The sequence below is a fragment of the Pteropus medius genome, unplaced genomic scaffold, assembly GCF_902729225.1.
Source record: "Pteropus medius unplaced genomic scaffold, Ma_sr-lr_union100, whole genome shotgun sequence".
Taxonomy (NCBI): Eukaryota; Metazoa; Chordata; class Mammalia; order Chiroptera; family Pteropodidae; genus Pteropus; species Pteropus medius.
In genome coordinates, this window is record NW_024342471.1 from 13,553,907 (window position 1) to 13,566,826 (window position 12,920).

The window sequence follows — 12,920 nt, forward strand, 5'->3', positions numbered from 1 at the left end:
TTAATGAATTATATGTTAAGTGACTATCTCAATAAAACTTCAAAAAACAAACAAAAACCCACCAAATATTAAAAAAACTATGTGACAGAATCAATGGACCAAACCAGGGATCCGTTGTCTAGGTCCTGTTCCCCTTCCAGCACATCCTTTCAAGCCATTAGATCAGTGGCTCCCATCCTAGGCTCAGCTCTGGAGTGAGATCCGGGCATCAGTAGATTTGAAAGCTCCCAGGTGATTCCCAATGTGCAGCCATGTTTTTGATGGAGAAACTTTTCTCAAGCTTGGCTTCATGGGCTCCAGTACCACATGTCTCTGTTTGGTGGCTGTGATCTACATGGAATCTAAAAGATTTGGCATGAAATTTTGATCAAGGCAATTACCTATATATGCTTTTTCAGTGGAGGTTGTCTGAGGCGTAGCAGTCAGAGAAATTGAACTGTCAGAAACTAATATAAGAATAATAAGGGAATATTTCTTCTTCATTGGACATCCAAGATGAATAGCAGGTAAAATAAAATTTTAAATTAAATTGAATATGTATACGACTTTACTTTTTTGTTAAAGGACTATAACATGAATAATGAACGTATTAAAAAGAGACAACCAGACCCTCACTTTCTTTCAATAATGTTAGTGTTGTATGTCCTAGCTCGAATAAAACACATTTCATAAAACACCCACACAGCTCTGCAATGCATTATGGATGGCCTCTCTGGAGAAATCTTACATGCCTTTCAATTTTGACATAGTGATACGATAATAATAGAAGTCTTTGGCATTTGGTTCTGCAGGCATTTGTATAATTTTCAGTTTTACTGATTGAAAGCCAGGGCTTACCTCATTCGGGTACTCACCTGCAGTAGATTGGGAGAGGCGAATGGGGAAGAAAGGATGTCTCTGTTTTCATATTGGTGGGGCTGTCGAGTCAAAAGCAAAATGGAAATGTGTTTGAAATTGTATTTAGTTCAGATAGAGTTTCGGCTGCTCCAAGAGAAACTCAAAATGGCAGTGACTTAACAAATGAGAAGTCTCTTTTTCTCTCACATTAAAGTCCAAGAGGATGTGGCTGTTCTGTCCTTTGCTAGCACTCAGGGACTCGGGCTACTTCTATATTTGTCGCTCCTGCATTCCTAGGATATTGCCTCTCTCTGTGTGGTCCGACATGGCCCATCACCACCCCCACGTCTGCTGTGGGAAGAGAGAAAAGAAAGAGCACAGCTTGCCTCTTCTTTCTAAGGACAGAAATTGGAAGTTGCATACATCACTTCTGCTCAAATCCTATTGGTCAGAACTTAACCATCTTAACTGTATGACTGCATCTAGCTACAAAGGAGCTAAGGATTGTAATATTTATTTTGGTGGCCAAATGCCCAACTAAGAGTCCAGTAGTTGCATATTTATGAAAATCCCTATGAATACATTTTACCCTCGCAAAATTAAGGCAGTAATAGCATCCTGAATAAAAATAATGTCAATGACTTTTGCATATTTAATTAGTAAAATAGCAACAATAGGTACTGTATCATTAACTTACTCTTACTGTGGCTCTGGAAATTTTCGGTATTATCCTTCCCTATGGTTTCAATGGGGTATGTGTACATTTGTTTTGCTCTGTTGAAGATAATAAGCATATTCAGAGGCATTTTCTATTAGTGCCTGATTCTCCATCCCAATGCTTAATGCTTTTCTGATTTTAAGATTTGGACTGCCTAAGTCACCTTATTTAAGTCATGACTCAAAAATAACTACCAATTCACATGTAAACTTGGCCCAAACAGCTGCAGGAGAAGCACAGAGGAAGAAGTCCATCTATGAACACTGGCATTTTGAGCACGGAGGGCTTGCTGCAGGGGAGGGATTGCCACATTTTAAAGTGGGTTAGGAGTACCCTATACTGTGAAGGTAGAAGTTAACCTTCACTTCCCCTCTGGTTTCTTGTATTTCATGCACCTGCGTCTGTCCACTTGACTCCAGATACAGGCTCAGCTTTGGCACAGTCCTTCAACAGAATCCCACTGAGATGGATAGGGATGGGAGAGAGAAAGTTTGAGCCCCATTCTAAAGGTTTCAGCTCCAAATCCTGTTATGGCCGAGCTGGCCTTGCCCTTACATTCAAGCTCTGGTAATGGTTCACCTGCCTTGTTTCTGAGAAGTAGAGCTACGTAAAGGAAAGAGAAGAGCTCAAGCTCTGCCATTTGCTGACTGTCCGACCTGGGGTGAGGTGTTCAACTGGACAGTCTCACTCAGTTCTCATGGACTGATAGGACAGCCATAACTGTAGATTTCTATGTAAAAGTTGCTTAGGGATGAAATCTGCTGGGAATTAGAGAAAGGGGAACCAGTGGACTTGCCTTGGAGCTGCATTTACATGGCAAACTCTCCATTTTTAGTTTCCTTATATGTACGGCTCAAAAAAAAAAACGCTAAAGTTTTCTAAAGGTGCATTTATTTACAGTTCATATGAGATTAAGGAAAATTCACTTGTCTATATCAAAGAAAAAGGAAAACAATTGTATGAAGTTATATCAATAGACAATCCATCAAAATAACAGTGTTCATCTTGGTTTTATAATGGAATGATATATGGCAATAAGTACACTACATCCATCCTACCTGCAAGAGGCCCACAGAGGCTGAGAAGCCACAGTGCTGTGATTCTTTGGTTATGGTTGGAAGCAAATACTTCAATAATCTCAGTGTAAACACTTCTGTCTTTTTGAATTCATAACTAAATCAGTTTGTTCTGACACCACTACTGCTACTCTTCAAGAAAGTTTTTGTTAGTTGCAGGCAAGAAAAAAAATACATTTCACTTACTATAGAAATAATTGGCAAAGCCACGCCGTTGCAGCATGACAGAAAGGAGGTGAGGATGGGGTGGGTGGAAGAGCGAATGCTTCCTAATTCAAAGGGTCGTTGGAAGATTAAATGAGATGATGCATGTGAAATATCTAGCATGGTACTTGGTTGTGGCTCAGTAAATGTTACCTATGATTAGAGTTAATTTTTTCATTTCCATTTCACACTTCATTCCTCATTTCAATAATTGGTCTTATCTCTTATTGAGAAGATAAACATAGCCAGGATCCCAGACCCCACATTCTTGCCAGTTTTCTTGGAAAGTATACTCTAGCCCCCATATAACAAAGGCTCTGAGAAGTCCTGCAGGAAAGACACACATTGATTCTTTTTTCACCCAGTGTTTTTCAACCCTTTTGGACCACAAATCTGTCTATTATTTCTTCTTATTTTTTCATGGACCACCTATTAGCATTTTTGAGGATAAGAGTTCTATGGAACACCCTATTGCAAAATGACAATTTCGTGATCAGTAGTCCATCAAGCTTGGTAATACTAGGGGATGAGTCACTGTAAACTTTTTAGGAGAAAAATTAAGCTCTCTTCCCTCATCAATCAAATGAAGGTCACTTAACTTCGTGAATAGCATTTTATGACAGATAAAGTGGCATAGTCTGACTTGGCTGATGTCACTGATTTCCAGTCCTGGAGGTCAAGGGAGAGGCAAGGTGGTGAGATACCAAGCTACACATCAGTCTTGGCACTGCTTGGCAATTATCCTTGAATCATCCTTCACACCTGCACAGAGAGGCAAAGTTCACAATCACATGTACTCAAATTCATCTTCTTTGACCCTAACAGCAGCCTTAGGAAGTAGGCAGATGATCAGGGCTGAATGTTTGTGTGCTTTCAAAATCCATATGTTGAAGCCTTAACCCCCAGTGTAATGGTATTTGGAAGTGGGGCCTTTGGGTAATTCGGTTGAGATGAGGTCATTGGGGTGGGGCCCTCATGATGGGATTGGTGCCCATATAGGAAGAGGAAGAGAGATCTCGCATTCTCCATGTGCATGCAGTAAGGAAAGACTGTGTGGGCACACAGTAAGAAGATGTCCCTCCATGAGCTGGGAACAGAGCTCTCACCAGGAACCAAATGTGCCCATACCTTTTACCTTGGACTTCCTGGCCTCCAGAACTGCCTGAGCTAAGACAGCAGGGCAGAAAATGGATCTCGTCTTATACCCAAGGTAATGTCAGGAGGTGAAGCTACATAAGGCTAAAGATCTGGAACTAGAACCTAAGTCTCCTGATTCCATTTAATTCAACAAGCATTTATTTTGCACCTACTATGTGCCAGGTAGTATGCTAGGTTCTGCAAGTGTAGAGTGACAATCAGAAATTCTGAATAATGTAGAAGAGACAGATGTGAACAAAAGTTACAGTAGTGTGAAAAGAATAGACTCAGAGGGGATCAGAATGGTTAGGGAAGGACACAAGGCAAAGGTAGTTTATTAATTGGATTTCGAAAGATAAATGAGTTTTCCCAAGGGAAACAAGCAAGGAAGGACAGAGGATATTTCTATAATTTTGTCATAGTCCTCCTCTCCTTTATCCCCCATAGCAGGTGGCCAAGAGTTAGAGGACATGAGGTGTGTGTGTGTGTGTGTGTGTGTGTGTGTGTGTGTTTTGTGTTTAGGCTCTGAGATAGCATAATTTCAAGCATTTCCCCTTCATTCCTTTCTACTTATTTTTGAACCAAATTGGAAGCATAAGTGCTTTGCAAGTGCCATATCACATTTAAGCGTGATGATGGATGGGAGAAATTCATCAATGTTGGCTGAGAAATTCATCTATGAGGTTAAAGTTTAAAAACTTTAATCAAATCTCTTAAACCTGGAATTGAAAAACCAATGAAAGAGATGGCATTTTGGCTTGGGGCTGCACGTGGTTCCATTTCATTTGCCAGGGTGCGGGGGTGGGAAGGCCCTTTTTCCTGGGACTTGCTTTGCCGTGACTCCTGCACTGTTTCAGTCCAAAGTTCTCTTTCCTTGATTAATGTGATTTCTTTTTGTGTGTTTTCGTGGTAAGGCAGAACCGATGAGAAGCAATGATCTGGGAAACCACCCCCTGCAGTTCTTTTTGATAGGGTTCTCAGTGGAACAGAACAAATAATTATGGTTGGCACCCAGGGAGGTGGCTTGCCGACAGTAGCAGTGGCAGCAGCTACAGCAGCCTGATACTACCTCCACCTGTGCCTTCCTGCAGCATGGGAGGCTGTGTGGTGTCAGGGTTGTAGACCAGACAGACTTGAGATTGTCCTGTGCCAAACTGGCACTGCTTCTGCAAGCATGTGTGGACAGGGGCCTATTTTAAAGAGCCCTCCTGGGTGAAATCAAAAGGTCAAGGCCATGGGACAATGGTCATTGCCTCTAGGGATTATTAAAAGGTGATGTGTGCAACTTTAAGTTGCTCATAGATTTTTCCTTTTCTCCCCACAAAAGGGACAAAAGGGTGGGTAACAAGAGGTACCAGCTACCAGGTGGCAGTGGCTGTGCTTCGTTGCACTGTGGGTGGAAAGTGGTCTGTGACTCAGGGAGGCAGCCAGAGACCAAAGGACTGCTCGAAGCAGGGCCGCAGGATGGGAAGAACTGCTTTTAATTAAAGCTGTCGCTGCTTCGTTGCCGTGGCGAAGAGGTCAGCTTCTGGGAATTCTGTCCTCTAGCTTCTTCGGACTCTCGGTCTTGGCTGGGTTTGAGAAATGTTTCTCTCTAAGCAAATCTTCCTTTACAAACTTTGAAAGGAGAGATTTATTTAGCCTTTGAAGGAAACTGGCTAAAATTCGGTCAGACTTTCCCAGCTCTACCAGCCAGCTGGGTGAGCCAGTTATTCCGTTTGGCTCACCCATCTCCTTAGATACATTCTGAACATGTTTCCATCCTGCCAGGCTGACATCTATGGATCGCACTACCTGGGCGCCCTGACCCTCTGGCTTCTGCTAGGGTTTGGTTGATGAGAGGACATCAGAGCAGGAAAGGGAGATATCGGGCCTTTATTCCCTATTCCCTCCCTGCACAGGTGCCGTGCCTCTGGCCTGAGCGCCTTCTTCCATGTCTGTTGCTTGCTGGATCATCCCTCCTCCATGGTTCCATTCCATCCTGGGCTTTACCGTTACTCTACCATAATTCTCCCTTTGTTTCTTCAGACCTAGGGCAGCAATAATTCCTGTTATTGCTAGTTTCTGGGTGTCTTTCCAGCCTCCCCACCCCTTAACTTTTTAAAAGTGAAGTGAGATCCACATAACATAGAATTAACCATTTTAAAGTGTACAATTCAGTGTCATTTAGTACATTTTTCATCACCCCAGAAGCATGTGCTGTACCCACTCCCTGTTTTCTCCTTTCCCAATTTTTGGTAACCACTGATCTGCTTTCTATCTCTATAGATTTTCCTATTCCGGATATTTCATATAAAAGGAATCATATACTATGTGACCTTTTGTGTCTGGTGTCTTTCCCTTAGCGTAAGGTTTTCAGGGTCCATCTATGCCTCTTACTTGAGTGTGCATCAGGATCACCTGGAGGACTTGTTACAGTCAGGTTGCTGGGCTTCCCTAATGGGGCAAGTGGGCCCAAGAATTGCATTCCCAGCAAGTTCCAAGGTGTGGAGATCACATTTTGAGAACCACTAGCTTACAGAGCAAAGAATTAAGGGGATTGTGGTATATCCATGTAATAGAATATTATTCAGCCATGCAGTACTGATGTAAGTAGTTTATTAAGGTCCCTTCATTCGAACCCTCTGGAGTGAATTCATTTTATGTTGGGACCCTGATTGAGATACCGTACTTCTCTAGCTGGAGTCATTGACATCATTGTTTCTTATGTGTTTGGTTCTGGGTACAGCCTAAGCAAGGCAATGGGGTCTCAATAGCCTCAGTCTTAGAAGTGGAGATGAGTTACCTATATTTCCTCTTCCTGCTTGGTGTGCTCAGGGAAGCCTGGGGGCCTGTGCTTGCACAGAGCCAGCTCTTCTCCATAATAAGCTGTAGGCATTGTTCTGCAGATTAGCTCGTGCTCAGGACTCAGAAGCCCAAGCTGGAGCTAGACATCTGACCAGAGGCTAGATTTGAAGGTCAGAGAGGAAAGACTCTCATTTCCTGGAGACCACAAGGAACCTGGGGTGGGAAGATGGAGGTTTAAGGGATTATGATTGGTCAGGAGAACTCTAGCCTGGAGAAAAAAGCTCTTGTGTGATGGACAGCCATTTATAGAAAAACAGCCTGATGTGATCCACACATTTTGGATGACTGTGGTCCCAGCTGGATCAGAGCTGAGGCTAAAACATACTTGGCTTGCAGAAACAGGTAAGCAAGATCATTCCGCCTCCTCACTTCTTATATTCACATCCACTGATTTCATCGATGTCAGGAGTCTCTTGCAAAAGAAGTTGAACATGGTTCACGTTTAAGGTTAAACACACCTGATGATCCTGAGGCAGACTCAAAAGAAGCTAAATGTTTTAGGCAAGGCATCTGGATGCCTAGGAGAGAACTCATCCTGGGAAAAGAAAACATGTAGCCAACTCGTTAGCTTCTGCCATAGGACGGGGGAGTAGGGCATCCTAGGTACAACATGACTTATTCCCTCTCCTCGCCCAGTCATTCTATGAGCATGCGTGTGTTTCCTATGTGTGTAAAAATATACCCGAAAGAGCAGATAGCCCTTAGCAGTTCAACCAGCTCTGCTGTGGGAGCCCCCACTGGAGGGGAGAGGAAAGAAAGGGAAGGGGCTTCCCTGCTGGCAGGAGAATGAAGAGCGCACATGGACTCCAGAATATCGAGAGGGTCCAGAGAGTGTCAGCAGCAGAGAAGATGGACCCTAAGGGATGCTGGGCCAGGTACCTAGATCAGAGTTGTAGGGGAGGGTCAGACAGGCACCTAGAATGACAGCAGACCTTTTGCGAGATACTTCTTGGGGAGTCTCAGGGAGGAAGGATGTCAAGGAGTGTGTGTGTGTGTGGGGGGAGGGTGAGGGTGAGGATGAGCGCCTGAATCCCTAGAGGCGAGAGCAGTTGAATGCTGATTTCACTGATACAGTGCCCTCCTTCATGCCCTCTAAGTGGAGAGCACTGGAGGATATTTATATTGTATATATAGTAATCAGGGAGATTCAAGTTAAAGCAAGAGTGAGATATTTGCATATCCGATTGACAAATATTAGAAGAATAATGTATTAATTAAAATATGCTACCTGCTATAACACACACCGAAAATTTATAGTGGCTCAGAAACTAGTTTCGCAGAGTCCGAAAGGGAATTCTCAATCGGTGGGGAGTTCTTCTCCAAGTGATGATTCAGGAGTCGAGCTTCTTTTCATTTTGGGGTTCTTTCTTTTTCGACTCATGGTGTCTGTGGTCACCCAGAGTTACGTCCACTCTAGCCATCCAGAAAGAGAGAAGCGGATGGGGAATAGGGCATGAGAGGGTTCCTCGTGCTAGGGATGGAAGTGATGCATGTTATTCCTGCTCCCGTTTCATGGGCTAGAATGCAAGTGTGGAAGTGCCAGGGGATGAGCCCCTCCGAGGAGCAGCTGGGAGTTGGTAGAGAAACACCCAGCTCCCTCACACCTTGGGCAGGATAACGCTTTTCTAACTGGCTCCCAGAGTTCCCCAGTGGGACTACGTGCTAATCGCCCAGAGTGGACGCTTGCTTTGAGACACACCCTATATTAATTCCCTTTTCTGTTTTACTCCTCCACTCCCCAACCTGTGCCTCCTGGGGTCACTCTCTCCTCCCTCTTTGAATAAACTACTTACACTTGAACCTTTATCTTAGCATCTGTTTCTGGGGGACCCCAACCAACATTCCACCTAATTGGCCACCCCGAAAGAATGGCCAGTGTTCATCTGGGTAAAAGATCTTAGGATTCAGATAACACTGGTGCGGCTACAGTCCTGAACTGATGAGAGAAGAGACTGTCTTTGGGGTAAAGTGAGTTAACAATGGAATTTAATTCTGTTAAATCATTGTCTGCTCCCAGCTACTCGGTGAAGGAAAGCATAAGGCCTTGTTTGGGATTCACCTTGAATGTGTGTCTAACTTTGCTTGTTCTGGGATGCTACCATAGTAACAAGAGTAATTAACTTTAATTACTACATCTCTCTCTTACTTTGTGCTCACCACCTCCCTCTACTCCAGTTCATTCTGAACTCGCTTTGAAGTGTTTTAGTGAAACAGTCAGAACTTCTATCTGCCTTCATCTGCGCATTGATAATATCCTTTCTGATTTTATCAGGCTGCATGTTCCTGTTGTCTGTACATCCATTTCTTTGATGATAAAGCACATGCATATTATATAGCTCAGGCCTTTACACAGGGTTCAGCAATTAGAAAACACAGAAGCAATAGCAACTGGGGCAGTGTTTTGTCCCCCTTTGTCAACTCAGAACATCTGTTTGGCCTGTGGGAACCCCATGGTTTATTGCTGTCATTAGGAGCTGTCAGTCAGAGGAGCTGAGACCTGCACTTCCCACCCAACTGTTGAATATTAAAAATGTACATTATCTACCAAGACCTCAGTCCATCCTCACATTTTTTTTCTTTTTTCTTTTTTTTTTAAAGAAGAAAGTTCTGTTTATGGTTGTAAGTGCATATTGAATTCTAGGAATCATTCAAAAGGCAAATTATGGTCTTTTGTGATAGATACCTCTGACCAAAAAGAAATAGAAATGATAAATGAAGAGGTTCTTGTGATGCTCTGTGCTACACCCCCTCAGTCTACCTGATTTCACAGCTGCGGGGATGGACAGTTCCATGTTGGTACTCTCATAAAATGGAATGGTATGCAATTTAAAAAAAAAATGGGTACGTCTGCTCATCCAGTCAGTGGCACTTGGCCGTGTGATAGGTTCTTGGAAATAAAAATGAGTCAGACATGATCCCTGTTCACAGTCTCATAGGGGTTGATGAACACAGAAAAAGATAATTAAAATATACCCTGACAAGTTCAATTAAGACAGGTCAGGGTGACGGACATGTTTTAGGCAGAGAGCCCAGATCACGGTGTGTAAGTTGTGGCAGATATAGTCAGGGACCAGACCTGAGGTGTTATATAAGAGTTAGTCTCAGAGGAGACTCATGGACTGTCTGTTGTTCATTGAACTTTTAGCGTTGTAGAACCTTGGATGTCAGCTGGTCCACTGTTTTCTTGGTTCCTCTTCACAGAATCCTTACGAGGTAATCGTCCAGTCTCTGCTTAGCACCTCCTGGAGCTACATCTGGTTATGGTCTGTACCCTGACCGGAAGTACAGACAGGAGGAAGCACTTCTGTGACTTTGCCCACTGATTCCTCCACGCAGCAACCCTTCATAGTTGGGCTGGCACTCTGCGGATTCTTCTCCAGAACTAACGAACCCTTGTTTCTTTAGCTGTCCATCAAAGAACATCTTGCAGTCCTGTCAGTTCTTCCTCATAAGTATCGTTTGAATCTGGTTCCTTCTCTTCACCTTCGTAATTAATTAGCATAGAAAATAAAACAAAAAGCCATGTGGCCATTACTGTCAGTCGCTCTGTTTTGGACCTCTTTCTTCTCTGGGTTAGACAAATGCAACAATCTTCTCGCTGGCCTCCGAGCTTCCATTCTGCCCCTTCGACTTCATTTTTACTAGTAGGCAGATCGATTCTTCTAAAATGAAAACACGGCTGCGCCATCTCCCTGTTTAAAACCATTCAGTGGATTCTCTGTGCTCTTTGTCCAAAGGGCCGAATTCTTAACGTGCCATCAAGGTCTGCAGTGTCCGGTCCTTTCTCATTGCAGCTCTCAGCCCCGAGGGCCCTTGGTCAGGAGGTATGCCTTTCAGGAAGTGCTTTAACATCTGATTGTGTCACGACATCTCTGGGCCCCCGTTACTCACATAGAAGTGTCCCTCTGTCTGCCAGGTGTCCCTCTGATCCTCCTGGATAACTTCTGCTCATTTGTCAGGTCTGAGTGTATAAGTAACTTCCTCTGGCAAGATATCCCTGAGAGGACTCACCTCTCCAGCTCACGGGTCTACGACTTTTCTCTCTCTCTTTTTTAGATTAAGATATACTTAAGTGGACCCATTTTAAGCGTACAGCCACTCAAGTAAAGATACAAAATATCTCCAGCACCTCCAAGGCGCCCTCACATTTCTTTTAGTAGATACTTCTCAAAAGTAACCACCATTCTGACCTCTATCACCGTAAATTAGTATTGCCTTCTTTTAAACTTCATATAATGGATCATGCTGTATTCACATTTAGTAATCGACTCCTTGCACTCCTCTGTTTTGTTGCACATGGCAGTAGCTCATTCTTTTTTCTTTGTTATTCTAATGTTATTTCATTGAATGAATATGCCATCATTTTTAATTCATTCTACTTTTGATGAGCTTTTCAGCTGTTTCCACTTTTTGTCTATTATGAATATTACTGCCATGAATTACTGTCTTTTGCTGAACATATACATTCATTTTTCTTATACTGTAAATAAGAATATGTATAAATATATGAGAATGTAGGTATTCTTATATATTTCTTCCTTATATTGATAGATTTCATTTTTTTCCCCAAATATTTGCTGTCTCTTTATTTCCCAAGCTTTTCCACATTGAACCCATCCTTGCAAGAGGATTTTACTTTTCACCCAATTGCCACAAGAGCTGGCCTTGTGACCTAATTTGTCCAATGAAATGTATGTCACTTCTGATCAGAAGCTTTGAGAACCATTGCATGGTTCGGCCATTGTGCTTTTCACTCTGACATGTGATTGGCATAGACACTGGTCCTCCATTCTGGGTCCTAGAATAAAGAGCAGGTGGAGCAGAGCCACAGTTGACTCACAATGAACATCAACAAGAGTGAGAACTAAACATGATTATAAGCAATTGAAATCTAGAGATTGTTTGTTACTACAGCAAAACTTGTCTAAGCTGACTGATAGAATGCATCTCTTTCTGCTCCCATAGCACCTTATAAATTCCTCTGTCATAAAATGACACACAACATTTCAGTGTGTCATTTTATGACAGAGGAATTTATAAGGTGCTATGGGAGCAGAAAGAGATGCATTGTAATGTCGTGTGTCATTTTATGACAGAGGAATTTATAAGGTGCTATGGGAGCAGAAAGAGGTGCATTTCAAATGTTCCATTGAAATGTTGTTTAACTTTCTCCCCATTTACTCCCTTCTACCACACCCCAGCTTGTAGGGGTGGAGACTGTGCATGTCTTGATCATTATTGCAAATCTAGCACCTAGTACTTTGATTAAAAAAACCAACAACAACTAGATTTACAATACTTATTTGCTGAATGGAAATGGTTTTTAACCATTTGTTGATAGGAAAGTCAGTTTCCCTAGATGTCCTCCCTGTAGTGGGAAGCCTGGAATGAAGCACAATTTCCAAGTGTGGTACGATTAGTGAGGAGAAAATAATAGTTCTAACCTCTATTCCTATGGATATGCTACACCTAATGATGTGGCTCAAGGTGACTTTAGCCTGTTTGCTAGTGACCTCGTACTGTTGGCTCATGTTGACTTCACTGTTGACTCAAACTCTGGAATTTCTCCTTATGGCACTACTGCTAAGCCAGTTTCCCCATCCTGGGTTTGGGTGGAGATGCTGCTGATGAACTTATTGATCCTCATGTGTCTCTGTCAAAAAGCCCACTGGCTCCTCTTTCCCTGGAGTCTGGGTTTATTTGTTTGTTTATATATTTTAACTATGCTTTCCTCTCTGTTTCCTCATTTCCCATATCTGGTTGTTCTATCGCACCCTGTCCTCCAGCAACACCAAATTACTCCACTTCAAATCTTATCGCAGACCTCTGTCCACTTCTGATTGATGTGGGCATTTATCAGCTTCCAGCAAATTGCGCTTCATTGTGTTGGAGTATAAAGGTGCCAGAGTACTAAAGAGCTTGGTCAAAAATTAGCACCTGCAATTTTGAACACCTGCTATTGTAAGTTTTGATTTAGGGATCAAATTTGAAGACCCTGATTCTCTTATTGATCTGTAGGTGCTCTTTACGTACTCTGGGAATTAATTCTCGGTTGGCTATAAACATTATAAACAGCTGTACCCACTTTGTCCTGTCTTTTC

General features: G+C 42.7%; 1 long non-coding RNA gene across 1 annotated transcript in view; it reads left to right on the forward strand.

Annotated features, from left to right (window-relative positions):
- LOC120603679 (uncharacterized) overlaps positions 1-12,920 on the forward strand; it is a 314,182-nt gene that overhangs the window by 79,716 nt on the left and 221,546 nt on the right. The window lies entirely within an intron of this gene.